We start from the raw sequence: 17683 nt of genomic DNA, 5'->3' as shown, positions 1-17683 counted from the left end.
GTTGCTAAATATAAGTCTTTTTTAGAGACTTCAATAAAAGACTATATACGAAGCAAAATGAATGAATTTACACTAAAATATGTCTATATACACACATATATATATTTGTATGTAGTCTACGGTGAAATCTTTAAAAAGACTTATATTTAGGAACAAGAGTACTTGTAAAATGCATGAAGTTCCAGGGATTAAGCATTATTAAAAAATTAAGATAACCATTAGGTGGTTTACCTCTGGAAACTATAGTGGCATGGCATCTTTTTTCCTCCAACAAATATTTGTAAACTTAAGTCAATTCTTCGGGCATATATATGTACGCCTCTTTGCGTAAATGAAAATCTTCTTATGGCCCTCAACATTAACTAGAACCCGCTCAGAATCATTGGACTTGACAACCAACTAATTCAGGCGATTGGCGTATTCAGACATTTTGAGTACATACTCGCTAACGAAGCTATTCTCTTCCATATTAAAGCTAAAGTGTAAGTGCATCTAGTGCCCCTTAGTGATTTTGGTGTATTGAAGACTTATAGGTTAAGGGACTAATGCGTTTGTGAGTGTACACAGGTCTATAACTCTATGAGGAGTTTGATATTTACAGGAAAAGTCGACCCCTAAAAATAAACATCTTCGACTGAAGATTTTGGTATTTCTGAAGACTTTCATGAAGACTTTGAAAGTGAAGAAATTGGTGTGTCCGTGAAGACTTGATATTCATGCGAGGAATATGAAGCTTGAAGTCTTTCGTTTTCATAGTTTTGTTTTTTCTCTTTCTTGAGTCATAGGAAACACCGTACTGTTAAAGGGGGTCGAGGAAATACTAAGGAAAAATTTCCATGTGATGCTCAACTCAAAATCCTACACCTACCAATCCTTTCGAGTGAAGCCATTGGAAATCTCTTACAGATCAGTCAATTTCTTCAGTGACAGAGACGAAGTTCTTCTAGTCTCTGAGGAATTTGTCCTGACTGAGGAGTTAGGAATTCGCCAGTGCGGATTGCCTACACAGTGGGGAACATGATAGCCCTGAGGATTCTACTACTCAAAATTCCGACCGTTGCTGTGCTATGCGCCAGCTGTCCCAAAATATCTATCCACCTAACGGTCATATCATTGAAGGGCATTTATGTCTTATCATGTCGGGCTGCTCCCTAGGCTATAAATAGCCGCCCCTACAACCACTAGCTGGTTGGCTGCTCCGAGAGAAACTGACACTTGTCATTTGAGAGCAACCCATCCTTCGAGGATTTTGAGCGAAAATCATCAAGTGAGGAAAAACCAAAAATCCAAAACCCAAACACCTACAAACCCCAAGTGATTGAGCATCACTGAAGAGATTGATCCTGAGTGGATCCGACGCTTGTTACCTTTGAAGACTGTGCTTCTTCCAGGCGGTTAGGCGTCATGGTCTAGAGCATCCAAGAGGAATTGTGGATCACCGAGTGACCAAGTTTGTGAAGGTTTGGAAGTCGCCTGAAGACTGACCACGAGTGATTGGACGAGGTCTGTGTGACCTTAGTTCAAGGATAATACGGTGAGGACTGGGTGTCTTGGACTAAGTGTCCTTGACTGGGTGTCCGGGACTGTGTGTCCTCGAGTTTAAATACTCAGCCGCTCCAACCAGACGTACAACTGAGACAGCAGTTGGAACTGGTCTACCAAATCATTGTCTTCACCGAGCTTACTGGTTCTATTTCCTCAACTCTTTCATTTGCTCATAACTTTGCTGTGTGTTTTTTCATATCTGTGTTTGAAGACTTTGACTGAAGACTTTCTCAATTTCCTCAGTTCAATTTCCTCAGTCTGTTTGTCTTCATCCTGTGTTATCCTGTGATTACGCTTCCTATACTCTGTGCTTGTCTTCATTTCATCATGATGACTATGCTTGTATTCTGTTATGTTTACCTTTGAGTACTTATTCCGCTGCTAGTAGTTCTTCGCTAAGGAATTTCCTCATCGGCAAATTTCTTAGGGAAGAATTTCATAAAAATCGCCTATTCACCCCCCCTCTAGTCGATATAACGCACTTTCAATTGGTATCAAAGCAAGGTACTCCCTTGTTCTGTGTGGTTTTTGTTTAACCGCCTAGAGTTTTAGTTATGTCGACCGCAGGTATGACCAAGGTCTCTGCTGGGTGTCCTACCTTCGATGGGACGGACTACCCCTACTGGAAGAATAAGATGCGAATGCATCTTGAAGCAATTGATAACGATCTCTGGTATGTTGTGGAAAATGGTGTTCCCTCAGTCACACCTTCTCTGAATGCTGCTGATGTGAAGAGATTCAAGCAACTCGACTCCCAAGCAAAGAATATCATATGTGTCCATCTGAGCAAAGGACAGTATGGCAGAGTGAGTGCTTTGGAAACTGCGAAGCTTATCTGGGACAGGTTGTCCAAAGTGAATGAAGGAGTCTCAACTCAGCGTGACTCTCGAGTTGATGTTCTTCGCAATCTCTTCAACCGCTTCAAAAGACTCGACAATGAAAATGTTCAACAAACCTTCGATCGCCTCACTGACATCTGAAATGAGCTTCAAGCACTTGGTGCCACTGACATCACTGACCATGAGGTGGTGAAGAAATTGCTGAGATCACTTGATTCCTCATTTGACACTCTGGCATTGATGATAGAAGAACGTGCTGATTACAAGTCACTTGATCCCACTGATATTCTCGAGAGGCTAAATACTCATGAGTTCCAACTTGCTGAAAAGAGAGATCTCTATGGTTCAAGCTATGGCAGAACCCGTGCACTGAAGGCCAAGGCAGTATCTGAGTCCGAAGATGAAGACTCTCGTAGCAGCCTTGGTGATCCTAAAGAACTAAGCCATGATCTTGCTCTGCTCGTGAAGAAGTTCCAAAAGTTCTCAAGACGTGGTCGCCTTGGAAGATCCTCAAGGAGCAATGATTCCTCATCCAGTGACTACAAGAAGAGGCTCTGTCACAAATGCAAGAAACCTGGACATTTCATTCAAGATTGTCCTCAGTGGGAAAAGGAATCAAAGAAGAAGAAATACAAGGATTACAGTTCTGATGATACGAAGAAAAAGAAGAAATCCGCAAAATCCTCATCATCAAAATCTTCCAAGCCTTCATATCACAAGAAGAGCATCTCCAAGAAGGCCAGGGCATTCATTGGCAAGGAAATGGACTCTGAGGCTGAATCTGAAGAAAATGAGGAAGAGGAGTCATCTGAAGAGTCCGAATCCGGAGTGGCGAGCCTTGCTCTCGCTACTACATTCGTCAGCAAGTCTATCTTCACTAAACAAAATGACCTCACCAACAAGGCTGATGAAGGCGATGATGACTACGCTCCCACCTATTGCTTCATGGTAAAGGGTGCCAAGGTACTCAAATATACCTCCTCTGAATCAAGTGAGAATGAATCTGATGAAAATCTTAAGCCCAACTACTCTAAACTTGCTAAGATTGCTATAAAACAACAAAGGGCTTTAGAAAAGGTTCAAAACATGCTAAATAAAAGTGATGATATGTTGGGTGAAGAAATGGATCGCACTGAAACTTTGACTGAAAGTCTTCAGAGACTTCAGTCCAAGCTTGACAAACTTCAAAGTCACCATAACACTCTCTTATCGGATCATGGGAAGCTTTCTTATGAATTTCTTCAAAGAAAGCAAGACCTTGAGAAGCTAAGAGTGAGTTATGAAGATCTTCAGAAGGAGCGCGATTCATTACTTTCTCAACAAATCAGCGCTTCTCAGGAAGAATTTGTTCCACCATGCTTGAAGTGCATTGAACGTGAATTTGCTAATTCTTCACCTAAATGTTCAAATGCTGCTAATGGTTCAAATTCTTCACATACCTCTGCTATCACTAATTCCTCATCTGAGGACATTGCTAGTACCACTGACAATGCAGGGCTGAAGAATTGTACACGACAGGCATGTACAAAAGCCTCAAAGGGCATTAGGCTTTTTGTGATGTGCTTAAAAAGCAGATCCTCAACAAGAACCCTAGGAAAGAGGGTATCGCCTTTGAAAGCAAACTCAATGCTGATGGTACATATTGGAAGCCTGAGCAGTACCCCAAAACTACATGGGTTGCTGCAAAGGGACCTCCAGTTGATCCATCTAACTTATCTGGATTTGCATGTGAATCTCCTCATTCTGATGATGAGTCAATTGACTCCAACTATAAGCTATTCAAAAATCAGAATGGTGAAGTATTTGCTAGATATATTGGCACTAACTGCAGGAACGGCTCCCCTATGCAAAAAATCCAGGTTCCCAAAAGATGTCTTGAAAATCTTCAGGTGAATGTCATTATGACACCACCTGTGAAGAATAGGAACCCCAGATCAAATTCTTCATATGGACAAAATTCCTCATATGGAGCAGAGTCCTCATATGAACATCATCGTGCTAACCCGTCTGTTTCGCAGGGAAGATCTAAGGATTATGGATATGTGCATTATTCTTCAAATCATTATGTCCATAAGTCCTCGAAGAATTTCTCTACATACTCTTATGCTTACTCTAACCCCTCTTATGTGAGAGGAAATGGACTGGCTTCTATGCCATCCTTTTCGTATGGAGCTCGCAGAATGATGAACTCTTTGCCACCCCTTCAGATGTGGGTGGTGAAGAAAAAGAACTAATCTCTTCTGTAGGGTCAGGTCTCCAGACGCACATAATCGTCTGAAGAATTTGCTGGAGACCTGAGCATGCCTGAAAGGACGCAGGCTAACCATGAAGAAATGAACTTTCATTTCTCATGTCCTCATCTTGCGTTATTAGCTCTTTTACTTCATGAAATTGATCTGATGAATTGATGCCATATTCTTCACTGATGAAGTATATGAGTTTGTAAGCTGCACTAATTCATCTGCAGGATGATCAACCCAAAGCCACTGAGTGGGTCCTCGATAGTGGATGTACAAACCACATGACTGGTGACAAGAATCTATTGATGGATGCTCCATTATCGCCATCGCATCTGAAGCATATCATCTTTGCTGACAAAGTCAAAAGTCAGGTATTGGGTCTAGGTAAGGTTGCGATTACAAAGGATCGACACATGGACAAAGTCATGCTTGTTGAGTCCTTAGGATACAACCTTATGTCTGTCTCAATGCTTTGTGATCTTGATATGGCTGTTGTCTTTGGCAAGTACCGTTGTGTTGTGGTTATGGAAGCTGACAATTCCAAAGTCTTCGAAGGCTTTAGGAGAGGAGACCTGTATATTGTTGATTTCTCTATAGGACCACAACCAGCCGTGTGCTTACTTGCAAAAGCTTCAGAAGGCTGGCTCTGGCATCGACGACTTGGTCATGCAGGCATGAGGAATTTGCAAACACTTGCGAAGAAGAAGCATGTCATTGGCATCGAGAATGTCAAATTCCTCAAGGATCACCTATGCGGAGCCTGTGAAGCGGGGAAGATGACCAAGGCCGAGCATCCAGCGAAGACTATCATGACCACCACTCGTCCATTTGAATTGCTTCACATGGATCTCTTTGGTCCTAATCATTATTCTGCTATTTCAAATGAAGCATCTCAATATGGCTTTGTTATTGTTGATGATTATTCTCGCTACACATGGGTACACCTTGTTACTTACAAACATGAAGTGCAGGAAGTCTTCAAACGATTTTCCTCGAGGGCTTCAACCAACTTTGGTGTGAAGATCAAGCACATCAGAAGTGACAATGGCACTGAGTTCAAGAATTCTGGTCTCGATGACTATCTTGATGAACTTGGTATTACTCATGAGTTATCTGCTCCTTACACTCCTCAGTAGAATGGCGTCGTGGAGCGCAAGAACAGGACTCTTGCTGAGATGGCTCGCACTATGCTTGATGAATACAAAACGCCTCGTCGTTTCTGGACTGAGGCAATTGATACTGCGTGCCACATCATCAACAGAGTATATCTTCACAAATTCTTCAAAAAGACTACCTATGAACTCCTCACTGATAAGAAACCCAATGTAAGTTATTTCAAAGTCTTCGGTGCTAAATGTTGGATTAGAGATCCTCATCACAACTCAAAATTTGCACCGAAAGCACATGAAGGTTTTATGCTTGGTTACGGAAAATACTCGCACACCTACAGAGTCTTCAACAACGTTCTTCACAAAGTTGTTGAAACTGTAGATGTGCGGTTCGATGAAACTAACGGCTCGCAAAGAGAGCACCTACCTACTGTGATAGATGAACCAGCACCTGAGGAAACTATCAAGTTCAAGGCTACTGAGGATGTCATTCCTACTGAAGAATCTGCTGAAGAATTCATTCCAAAACATGAAGAACGTCGAGCTAATGCACCTGAAGAAAATGCTGAAGAAAATGGTGCTGAAGAAAACGCTAATCAAATTCTTCAACGACAACCAGCTCATCCTCGCATTGCAAAAGAAGTGCAAGTTGAAAAGATCATCAATGACATCAAAGCGCCAGGTACTCTCACACGCTCAAAAGCTTCACATTTGTCTAACTTTTGTGGGCAATATGCTTTTGTCTCTATTACAGAGCCCACTAAGGTAGATGAAGCATTTCTGGAGCCTGATGGATTTAGGCCATGCAAGAGGAATTACATCAGTTCGAGCTTAACAATGTCTGGAACTGGTCAAACGTCCAAATCCTCGCAAGCACAATATCATTGGCACAAAGTGGATCTACCGCAACAAGCAAGATGAAAATGGCCTTGTGGTGAGGAATAAGGCACGGCTTGTAGCTCAAGGCTACACACAGGTTGAAGGAATTGATTTCGATGAAACTTTTGCTCCTGTTGCTAGACTTGAGGCTATTCGCCTATTACTTGCTTATGCTAACCATCATGATATCACTTTATATCAAATGGATGTGAAAAGTGCATTCCTCAATGGTAAGCTTGAGGAAGAAGTATATGTTGCTCAACCCCCAGGTTTTGAAGATCCAAAGAATCCTGACAAAGTCCTCAGACTCAACAAGGCCCTCTATGGCCTCAAGCAGGCCCCACGGGCTTAGTATGATACCTTGAAGGAACTACTCATGAAGAAAGGCTTCAAACCCGGTTCACTCGACCCTACTCTTTTCACTAAATCTTATGATGGTGAATTGTTTGTGTGCCAAATATATGTTGATGATATTATCTTTGGCTGTACTGACCAACGTTATAGTGATGAATTTGCCTATATAATGAGTGAAGAATATCAAATGTCTAGTATGGGAGAGTTGAAATTCTTCTTAGGTCTTCAAATTCGTCAACAACACAATGGCATATTCATATCTCAGGAGAAATACCTCAAGGATGTACTGAGGAAATTCGGCATGCAAGATTGCAAAGGCATCAAAATTCCTATGCCCACAAATGGCCATCTGTGCACCGATGAAAATGCTATTGACTTCGATCATAAGGTATACTGCTCCATGATAGGTTCCTTATTATACTTATGTGCATCTAGGCCAGATATAATGCTTAGTGTTTGCATGTGTGCCCGATTTCAAGCTGCACCGAAGGAATCACACCATAAGGCTGTGAAGCATATTCTTCGATATCTAGCTCACACACCAACACTTGGATTATGGTACCCCAAGGGCACGACTTTTGATCTTGTTGGATATTCTGACTCTGACTATGCTGGTGATCATGTGGATCGCAAGTCAACATCTGGTACATGTCATTTCCTCGGATGATCTTTGGTCTGTTGGTCCTCGAAGAAACAGAACTGCGTATCACTATCTACTGCTGAAGCTGAGTACATTGCCGCTGGTTCTTGTTGTGCCCAATTGCTATGGATGAAGCAAACTCTCAAGGACTACGGCGTCAACATGAAGAATGTGCCTCTCTTCTGTGACAATGAGAGTGCCATCAAGATTTCTCACAACCCAGTTCAGCACTCGAAGACAAAGCACATTCAGATTCGTCATCATTTTCTTCGTGATCATGTGTTGAAGGGCGACATTTCTATTGAGCATGTGAAGACTGAAGAACAGCTAGCCGATATCTTCACAAAGCCCTTAGATGAGAAGAGATTTAGCAAGTTGCGGTGTGAGCTAAATATCCTAGAATCTTCGAATGTTCTGTGAAAAGGACACTCATCCTAACACTTATGCAAAATTGATGACTTAGATGTGCAGCACATGAAGAAACGTTTTTCTTCAATCAATGAAGAATAACACACTTAGTGTGAAGAAATTAATGAAGAATTTGATTCTCAGAACCCTACGATAATTGTACGCAGTGTCTGAAATCATCATTCTTATACGGTGGGTCACGCCACCACCAAAAGTTGAAATTCCTCAAATTATTCATATTCTTCAACTTTGCATAGTCTTCACTGGTTCCGTCATTTTTCTTCATTGGCTATATATATATGAGTTTATGTCCTCTACAGCATTCACTTATTGCTATTTCTTCAAGTTGGTTTTCTGCTAAGTGAATGTGATCGGACCCTTCCCCTCTATGCTATACTCAACCCAATCTGTTCACAAATTCTTCATGTGCGTTCTATTTGAAACTCGTTCAAAATCTTCTCTGTGTCCTTGTCAGCTGAAGAAATTGCGAACAGAACTTTAAAACCTATCTTATCGAAATTTTCGGTCTTGCCTCTCAAACCGTTCCGCATCCCACGATACACTTATCCACTCACCCACGATCTAACACGACCTCCACCTCTCACTATGTGGGTGACACATGTCATGAGAATGAGAAGGGTCAGGGGCACGTTCGTCCAATTTCTTCGGGTGAGTAGTTTTCACCGTGGCTATAAATACCCCTCCTTCACTTCTTTTACTCCGCTCGACCTCTCTCTCCAGCTTGAGCTTCTCAAACCCTAGCGCCGTTGCTACTTCATCGCCGCCGGTGAGGAAGAGCTTCACTGCCTCAACCTCGTCGCCGACGTACTTGCGCCGACCATAGACATCTTCACTCCGCTGCCGCCGTAGCCGTCTTCCTCCGCCGAGTTAGGGCGTGGAAGATCTGCACAGACGAACTTCACATCTCCTCACTCTAGTTCGTCGTGTTCTTCGTCCAGGGTAATTAAAAGTTACTTTTACTGCCCTCGTTGATTCCAATGATTATCTACAAAATCTTCAAAAGTGTTTTTCTTCATATCTTCACACACTGAACACCTCACGAGTCATCTGTTCTTGATTTGTTTCTCTAAGCATCATTTTTCTTCAAGATTCCTCAATTGTGTGGATCTTCGATCTATACAACTCTGGAACCTAAGACAAAGAACGCTTAGTGAAAATCTTCAAGACTCATCTGGTCAAATTCCTCAAACCTGTTCATTTTGAAAAACCTTCTGAGAACGCATATGACCTCTCCAAATTCCTCGTAACTATACTCTGTTCACAGGTACACATGTCAGCTACTGAATCACTAGGTTCTCATCAACTTAACTCATTTGTAGCGTTCCTCGAAAAAAAGTTGCATACTTCTTCATAGAATTCGATTGTTCAAATTCCTCAACTGAAGAAAATGGCTGATGGTAAAAGGCCACAGAAGGGAGGAATGAGGCCTGAGGTAAATACAGCGTTTGAAATCCCTGATGACATATATGCTGGGTACTGCACACCTACGAAGGAAACCAAGAATGAGCGCAAAGTGCGCATTCAGAAGATAAGAGGAGATGGGCAAGAGAATGGAGGGAGTACAGATATGTCACTCCTAAGTACATGAAGAAATTCGCACTCAATCCTCCATGCCCAAGAGCTCCATTAGCACCTGGCCAAATAGCAGATCCCACTAGCCTCAAGCGCGGTGAGGACTATCCTGATGAATGGGCCAAGCGCCAAACCAAGTTGGCTAAGCAAGCCAAAGAAGCAGTGAGGAAATTCAATGAAGTCTCTGCTGCTGCTGCTGCCTCTACTAAGGTCCTTGCTGTCAAGCCAAAGAAGGCTATGTCAAAGAAGTCTGCACACAAGCCAAGTGCTTCCTCGGCATTGCCCTCACGGCCAGAATCATCAAAGCCCTCATGGCCAATTCCTCATGCTGCTCCTATTCCTCCAAAGTCCTCAGCTCCTCCGCCAAAGCCTTTAGCTGTTCCGACCAAATCCTCAGCACCTGTGCATCTCACTTTGTGCTAAAGGACTGCCAGCATCTCCATTGCCTCAGGTGTCTCAGCTAGTTCCTCAGCTGCACCAAGTTCCTCAGCTGGCCCCTCACTGCTGAAGACAAAGGCCACTGCTGAACGAGGTCCACGCCCAAGTCCTTAAAAGAAGCATGTCGCTTTCCAAGTGTTGTCTGATGAAGATGAAGCTAATGATGATGACCTTGCAGAAATCACCAGAGACAGGCAAGTCAGGCAAATCAAGAAAGCGTAGTACAAGAAAGTGTGCTATCTGAAGAAAAACATTGTCTCTATGACAACTGAAGAACTTGTCACTACTCAGACTGAGATTAAGAAACTCAATGATGACTTTGAACTATATCACGCTGATTGGCTTGGAGCCAAGGTTCGTTTTGTGAAACTTGCGGATAACTTCACTTCCAATGTTGCAGCCCCAACGCAACAGGAAATTCCTCAGGCTGAAGCATCTGCTCAGCCTACTGAAGAAAATGCCAGCACCGCTGATGATAATCAGGCTGCTGAAGATAATGTGAGCTCCAGGGCTAATGACTGCATTCCAGCCACTAAAGAAATTGCCAGGGCACCCACTAGTGGTGTGCCTGAAGAAACTGAAGAACTCAGGGCAACTGCATCAATTGTACCTGAAGAAAATCAACCAGATTCCTCAGCTGCTCCTGCACCAACTTCAACTTCAATCCTTCCATCTGCATTGGATGTGAAGAAGACCAAGGCTGCAAAGCGTGCTGCAGTGAAGAAAAGGAAAGCATCAGCTGCTTTAGATTCTTCAGCTCCGAAGAAAATGAAGCCTATGACAAGCTCATTTGCAAAACCGATTGATGATGTTCCCATGTCAACCAGGCCATCAAAGGACCTTGTTACTTTTGATGAAGAATATGTGATCCCCAGTGGATCTGATGAAGAAACTCCTTCTGCTGCTTTGTCTGAACCATTGGATGAAGAAATTGAAGTGGATACGATCCCTTCAACACCTATCATCTCCTCGCCTGTGCCTCAGTTCATAGCTGAAGAGGCTGGCATTGAAGAAATGGAAGATGATGATGTGGACATTGGCTGCTCCACACCCGTAATCAGTGATGAATTCTGGGAAAGTCAGCATCCAAACTCTCCAATGTTCAGCCCTCTACAGCAAATTCCTCAGTCGCCCACACAAACTGTTCACATGGGCTCTGAAGAAACTCATCCCACTGCATCTGTCCATGAGGAAATTCCAGCCACTAGTGCTGATGAAACTGCCACTGCTGAACAAGAAACTATGCTGACTGCCACTGAGGAGGAACCAGAAATTCCTCAGCCCGAAGAACCTGCGATTGAGATTCCTGAGGTCGTGATGCAACTCACAGACACTCCTCTGCCGAAGCCAAAGGATCCATTCTCACGCAAGAAAAAGTTCAAGGCTGATGATTTCTTCGGCGAGCACGTATTCTTCGAAGATTACAACCCATATGACTCTACTCGCATTAGGAAGAGGCGTTTCTGGACTGCCAGTCAAGCCAATTTCTATTCCTCAGTGTTGTTCAACAAGGAGAAGATTTTCTACCATGAGCATATTCCTCACATGGATATGGAATCTCTGCCGTGCTTCGCACCAGTCCTTAGTGTTCTTCACGACGCTGGACTGCTCAACTTTTGCTCTGACATCTGTGATTGGAATGAAGAACTGATTCTTCAATTCTATGCAACACTGCACATCACCGGAGATGCTGAAGATGTGAATTCATGGGTGCCGGACTAGATGTCTAAAAACACTCACTACACTGCACCAGCCTCTGAATTGCTTCGTGCTCTACCACTCAGTCTTCCCCTTGAAGAAGCTCGCTGCATCTACAGTGAACCTGAGCTCACACATTATTATATGCAGGTGCTGATGAAACCTTTGAAGCCAGGTCAAGCACCAAGAACCAAATTCCTCATGAAGAAATTGTTGTACGTGCCCAGAACTGTCTATCGTATTCTTACGAGGACAATCAGTCCTATCAAAGGCCACGACTCATCTGATGAGGAAATTGTTGGCATCATGAAGAATCTGGTATTCAACATCGTTCATGGCATTCCTGTCAATTATCACGATTTCCTCATGAGGATTATGGCCAATATTGCACTGTCTCCGTTTGAGCTGAAGCCTTATGCACCTTGGATTATGAGATTCCTCAGGACAAGGTCTTCACTCAACTACAAAGCTGATTTCTAGAATCACCTCAGCTACTTGCCCCCAATTGAAGTCCTCAAGCAGACATATTCCTCAGTTGATGGAAAGGGCAAGGCACCAGCTGTAATTGATGAAGGCATTCGTCCATTGGATGGTCAGTTTCGCAAAGCTGCATCTTATTCCACCAATGATGACTCTTCCACACATGACTTTGCCAATGCACCTAAGTCCACTTCTCAAGCCACTGCTCCGCGCGTGATGACTGACCGTGATCTTCTGCTTAGTCTTCACCAGAAGGTGGATCGAAATCACAAATGGGTTAAGCGTCAGTTTGGTTCACTTCTTCACAACATGACTACCACACACAATGCAGTGAAGAAAAACCACTACTACCTCCATCAAGTCTTCGGTCGCACCTGGGCAATCCTGTCACATCTATATGGTGAAGAAGATCTGAAGAACATGGGTCTCAAAGAAGATTTTGACTGGTCTGCACCTCCACCGAAGAAATTCAAGAAGGTCCAAGTTCCTTCTCTGGTGGCCAGCTCATTTTCTTCATCACGCGACACTGATGAACATGAAGATTTGGACGACACTGCGGCAGGCCCTACATCCACAAACGACCCCAACAACGCTGGCGCTCCTTCATCAACATGATTATCTTCAGGGGCGTTAGTCCTCATTTTCGATCCTTTGGTCATTTGATGACAAAGGGGGAGAAATATGAGTTTGTCTTCAAGCGGGTCTACTATATGGGCGTTTGTTTTGCTAAAGTTACAACTCTCGTTCTTCTGAAACTTTATTGGATCGAGTTGTAATCTTAAACCCGATGGTGCTCTGATACTTTTGATGCACTGTGCTCTGATACTTTTGATGCACTATTCTGCATGCTTATTCCTCGTTAAATATTATTGCACGCATGCTGAATTTCATCAGGCACCATATTTCATCATGCATTTCAAATTCTTCATATTATATGTTAAATGCGTTTATGAATTACAAGATATAGGGGGGAGATCTCCATGATTCAACTCTTCAAGTGTGCATTGCTTCAAAAGAAAATTCCTCACTATGCACATCTTCAGGGGGAGTTCTTCTATATCTTGCAATCAAATTCCTCAATATCAGTAGTTACACTTCATATGTTTATCCCCGTTGAAAACTTAACCTATATTGTCATCAATCACCAAAAAGGGGGAGATTGTAAGTGCATCTAGTGCCCCTTAGTGATTTTGGTGTATTGAAGACTTATAGGTTAAGGGACTAATGCGTTTGTGAGTGTACACAGGTCTATAAGTCTATGAGGAGTTTGATATTTACAGGAAAAGTCGACCCCTAAAAATAAACATCTTCGACTGAAGATTTTGGTATTTCTGTAGACTTTCATGAAGACTTTTAAAGTGAAGAAATTGGTGTGTCCGTGAAGACTTGATATTCATGCGAGGAATATGAAGCTTGAAGACTTTTGTTTTCATAGTTTTGTTTTTTCTCTTTCTTGAGTCATAGGAAACACCGTACTGTTAAAGGGGGTCGAGGAAATACTAAGGAAAAATTTCCATGTGATGCTCAACTCAAAATCCTACACCTACCAATCCCTTCGAGTGAAGCCATTGGAAATCTCTTACAGATCAGTCAATTTCTTCAGTGACAGAGACGAAGTTCTTCTGGTCTCTGAGGAATTTGTCCTGACTAAGGAGTTAGGAATTCGCCAGTGTGGATTGCCTACATAGTGAGGAACATGATAGCCCTGAGGATTCTACTACTCAAAATTCCGACCGTTGCTGTGCTATGCGCCAGCTGTCCCAAAATATCTATCCACCTAACGGTCATATCATTGAAGGGCATTTATGTCTTATCATGTTGGGCTGCTCCCTAGGCTATAAATAGCCGCCCCCTACAACCACTAGCTGGTTGGCTGCTCCGAGAGAAACTGACACTTGTCATTTGAGAGCAACCCATCCTTCGAGGACTTTGAGCGAAAATCATCAAGTGAGGAAAAACCAAAAATCCAAAACCCAAACACCTACAAACCCCAAGTGATTGAGCATCACTGAAGAGATTGATCCTGAGTGGATCCGACGCTTGTTACCTTTGAAGACTGTGCTTCTTCCAGACGGTTAGGCGTCATGGTCTAGAGCATCCAAGAGGAATTGTGGATCGCTGAGTGACCAAGTTTGTGAAGGTTTGGAAGTCGCCTGAAGACTTACCACGAGTGATTGGACGAGGTCTGTGTGACCTTAGTTCAAGTAGAATACGGTGAGGACTGGGTGTCTTGGACTAAGTGTCCTTGACTGGGTGTCCGGGACTATGTGTCCTCGAGTTTAAATACTTAGCCGCTCCAACCAGACATACAACTGAGACAGCAGTTGGAACTGGTCTACCAAATCATTGTCTTCACCGAGCTTACTGGTTCTATTTCCTCAACTCTTTCATTTCCTCATAACTGTGCTGTGTGTTTGTTCATATCTATGTTTGAAGACTTTGACTGAAGACTTTCTCAATTTCCCCAGTTCAATTTCTTTAGTCTGTTTGTCTTCATCCTATGTTATCCCGTGATTAAGCTTCCTGTACTCTGTGCCTGTCTTCATTTCATCATGATGACTATGCTTGTATTCTGTTATGTTTACCTTTGAGTACTTATTCCGCTGCTAGTAGTTCTTCGCTAAGGAATTTCCTCACCGGCAAATTCCTCGGTGAAGAATTTCATAAAAATTGCCTATTTCACCCCCTCTAGTCGATATAACGCACTTTCATAAAGAACTTGTCTGATGCATCATACCTCTCCACAAGGGTGAAGTGTGAAACACCATTTGCAGTTCCTGAATCATCTCATATGCCCCGTGCCGCTTAAAACTTTTTTTGGAGCCTTTTCTCTAAGCTGTACCGCAAGGCGCACTAAACTATCGAATAGTCACCGGCCCATGTCTGCCAGATGTTCACAACATCTACGGATGTCTCGGGAGGGGGTGGCGCACCAAGCAGTGCATCAAGAATATAACCCTTATGTGTAGCAGTGAGGATAATCTTGAGATTACGGGGTCAGCCTGCTAAGTTTCTTCCATCATCTTCTAGTGTTTCTTTATCTAGGAACGCATTAAAATTGAGCAGAGCTACAACACGAGCCATTGTCCACAACATATTTGCAAAGACATTTAAAATATGTTCATGATAATATCATTAGTTCAATTTAATCAAATTACTAATGAACTCCCACTAAAATCAATATCCCTCAAATTGTTTAGTGATACATGATCCAAATTCACTAAACCAAGTTCGACCATCACATGAGATCAAGTAGTTTCAATGCTGAACATCAACTTGTTGATCGTATCATCCATATGACTCATGTTTAAAACTTTCGGTTCTATGTGTTCCGGGTCCATGTCAGCACATACTAGGCTCGTCAAGTTAACCAAAGTATTTGTGCATGTGTAAAACTGCCTTATACCCGTTGTATGTGCACGTAGAATTTATCACACCCGATCATCACGAGGTGCTTCAAGATGATGAATTTTCACAATGATGCATAATATGGAAGAAAACTTTTATATTGATATTAAGTGTGAGGAATCATCTTATAATGCTACCATTGAGATCTAAGCAAAACAAGACACATAAAAGGACAAACATCACATGCAAGTAATATATGACATGATATGACCTTTTTCTTCTTGTGCCTTTGATCACCATCTCCAAAGCACTAACATCATCTCCATCACCACCAGCATGGCACCTAGGTCCTTGGTGTCGTCATATAGTTTTATCCATCAACTATTGCATCTACAATTGTTGTTAACTCACAATGATAAAGTAAAGCAATTACGTGGCGTCTAAACATTGACACACAGGTCATACAAAAATATTTAGAAAACCATATGGCTCCTACTGGTTATCGTACTCATCAACATGCAAGTCGTGAAAGATTACAAAACATGATCATCACATAGATCGTATATATCACATCATATCTTGGTCATACCACATCACATGCCCTGCAAAACCAAGTTAGACATCCTCTACTTTGTTCTTGCAAATTTTACGTGGCTTCTAAGTGAAACGTATAAGAATCATTCTTAATTACACAAAGCCACAACGGTGATATACAAGTTGCCTTTTACCTTTTTCAAGACCGCCATTGTCAAATCAGATTTTAACTATAGAGGGAGAGACAAACACCCACCAACCGCTTTATGCAATACAAGTTACATGTCAGTCGCAGAACCGGTCTCCTGTGCATGGACTGTAACACCCGTGTGTTACTTAAGAATAATTAAAATGCATTGGTTGCCATCTAGAATTATTTTTGCCTAACTATCATTTTTCTAAGAGCTCAAGTATGCTAGTATTTATTAATAGTTTTGGATTGAATCAATATCTTAAGACCTGTGCATACTAATAATTAGTAGATTTTCTTTGTGTAAGATGGTGGAGTATTACATTCATCTGCATGTACCAATGCAAGGCATGCACCACATCCATCGTGCCTACTCAATGCACCGCATGCATGCAGCATCCATGTTGTCACCCAGTTGCCTTAATGCATGTACGAGTAGCCTGCTGGCTAGCTTGGTTAGCTGCGTTTCCTTCTCTCGACAGGCCAGCCAGCTCTTGTACTACACTGTACTACCGTCTAGGACAATAGATATTTTTGCATGTGGTGATGGGAAGGCTTGTTGCATGGATACATGTCTTATTCCTTGGGAGATAGAATGTACGTGTCATTTGACTGGTTAGAAATGTATGCATGCATGAGCTAGTAGATGCATCGAACTAGCCATTAGGTGAAGCAAAGGGGCACTAGCTTATCCTTTGGAGCGAGTAGGAGCTACAGCTCAACATGGTGGCTGCTGGACGGTGATTAATACGTTCACAAGGAGCTACTCACTTTTTACCAGTATATAAGGCGATCAGGTGATGTAGCATAGGACCATCAACACACTAGTCAGAGTCGCCTATTGGGAGAAAAAATTGGAGGTCCCATTGGCGTTCTTCATAGAGACCTTCTGGTAGACAGGTACTGCTGGTCAGGCAAGTAGCAATCCCTTTGTTCTTATTCTGTTGCTGTGCTAAGTCATGCAACTTGCACTCTGTTCCTTTGACCTAGAGATATACTGCCACTAGCATCTCTTCGCTAGTCACTATACCGTGATATATATGTTCTCCTGCAATTGTTCTCCGTTCATTGGCCATGGTACAGCTGAGAAGAAATATTTTCCAGTGAGCAAGTAATCGCATGATTATTTGGGCTTACGCGGAGACATGAGGACTACTAAATAAGATTAATCGTATCACTGACCTCCTTATTTTTCATGTTCACATATTTCCTATATTGGTCTCACGACCGCAAACGTATTGTTTGTCATAGTTCAGGTATGGGACTGTCTGAGTTCTTCGTTGGGGACGACAATTGTTCCGAACAGGGTATCGATGTCAAAAACAGCGGATCTCGGGTAGGGGTCCCGAGCTTTGGATCTTGGATCAATGGGGAACAAGGGACGAGGG

The sequence above is a fragment of the Triticum urartu genome, chromosome 6, assembly GCF_003073215.2.
Source record: "Triticum urartu cultivar G1812 chromosome 6, Tu2.1, whole genome shotgun sequence".
Lineage (NCBI taxonomy): Eukaryota > Viridiplantae > Streptophyta > Magnoliopsida > Poales > Poaceae > Triticum > Triticum urartu.
Note: the sequence above shows the minus strand (reverse complement) of the source record.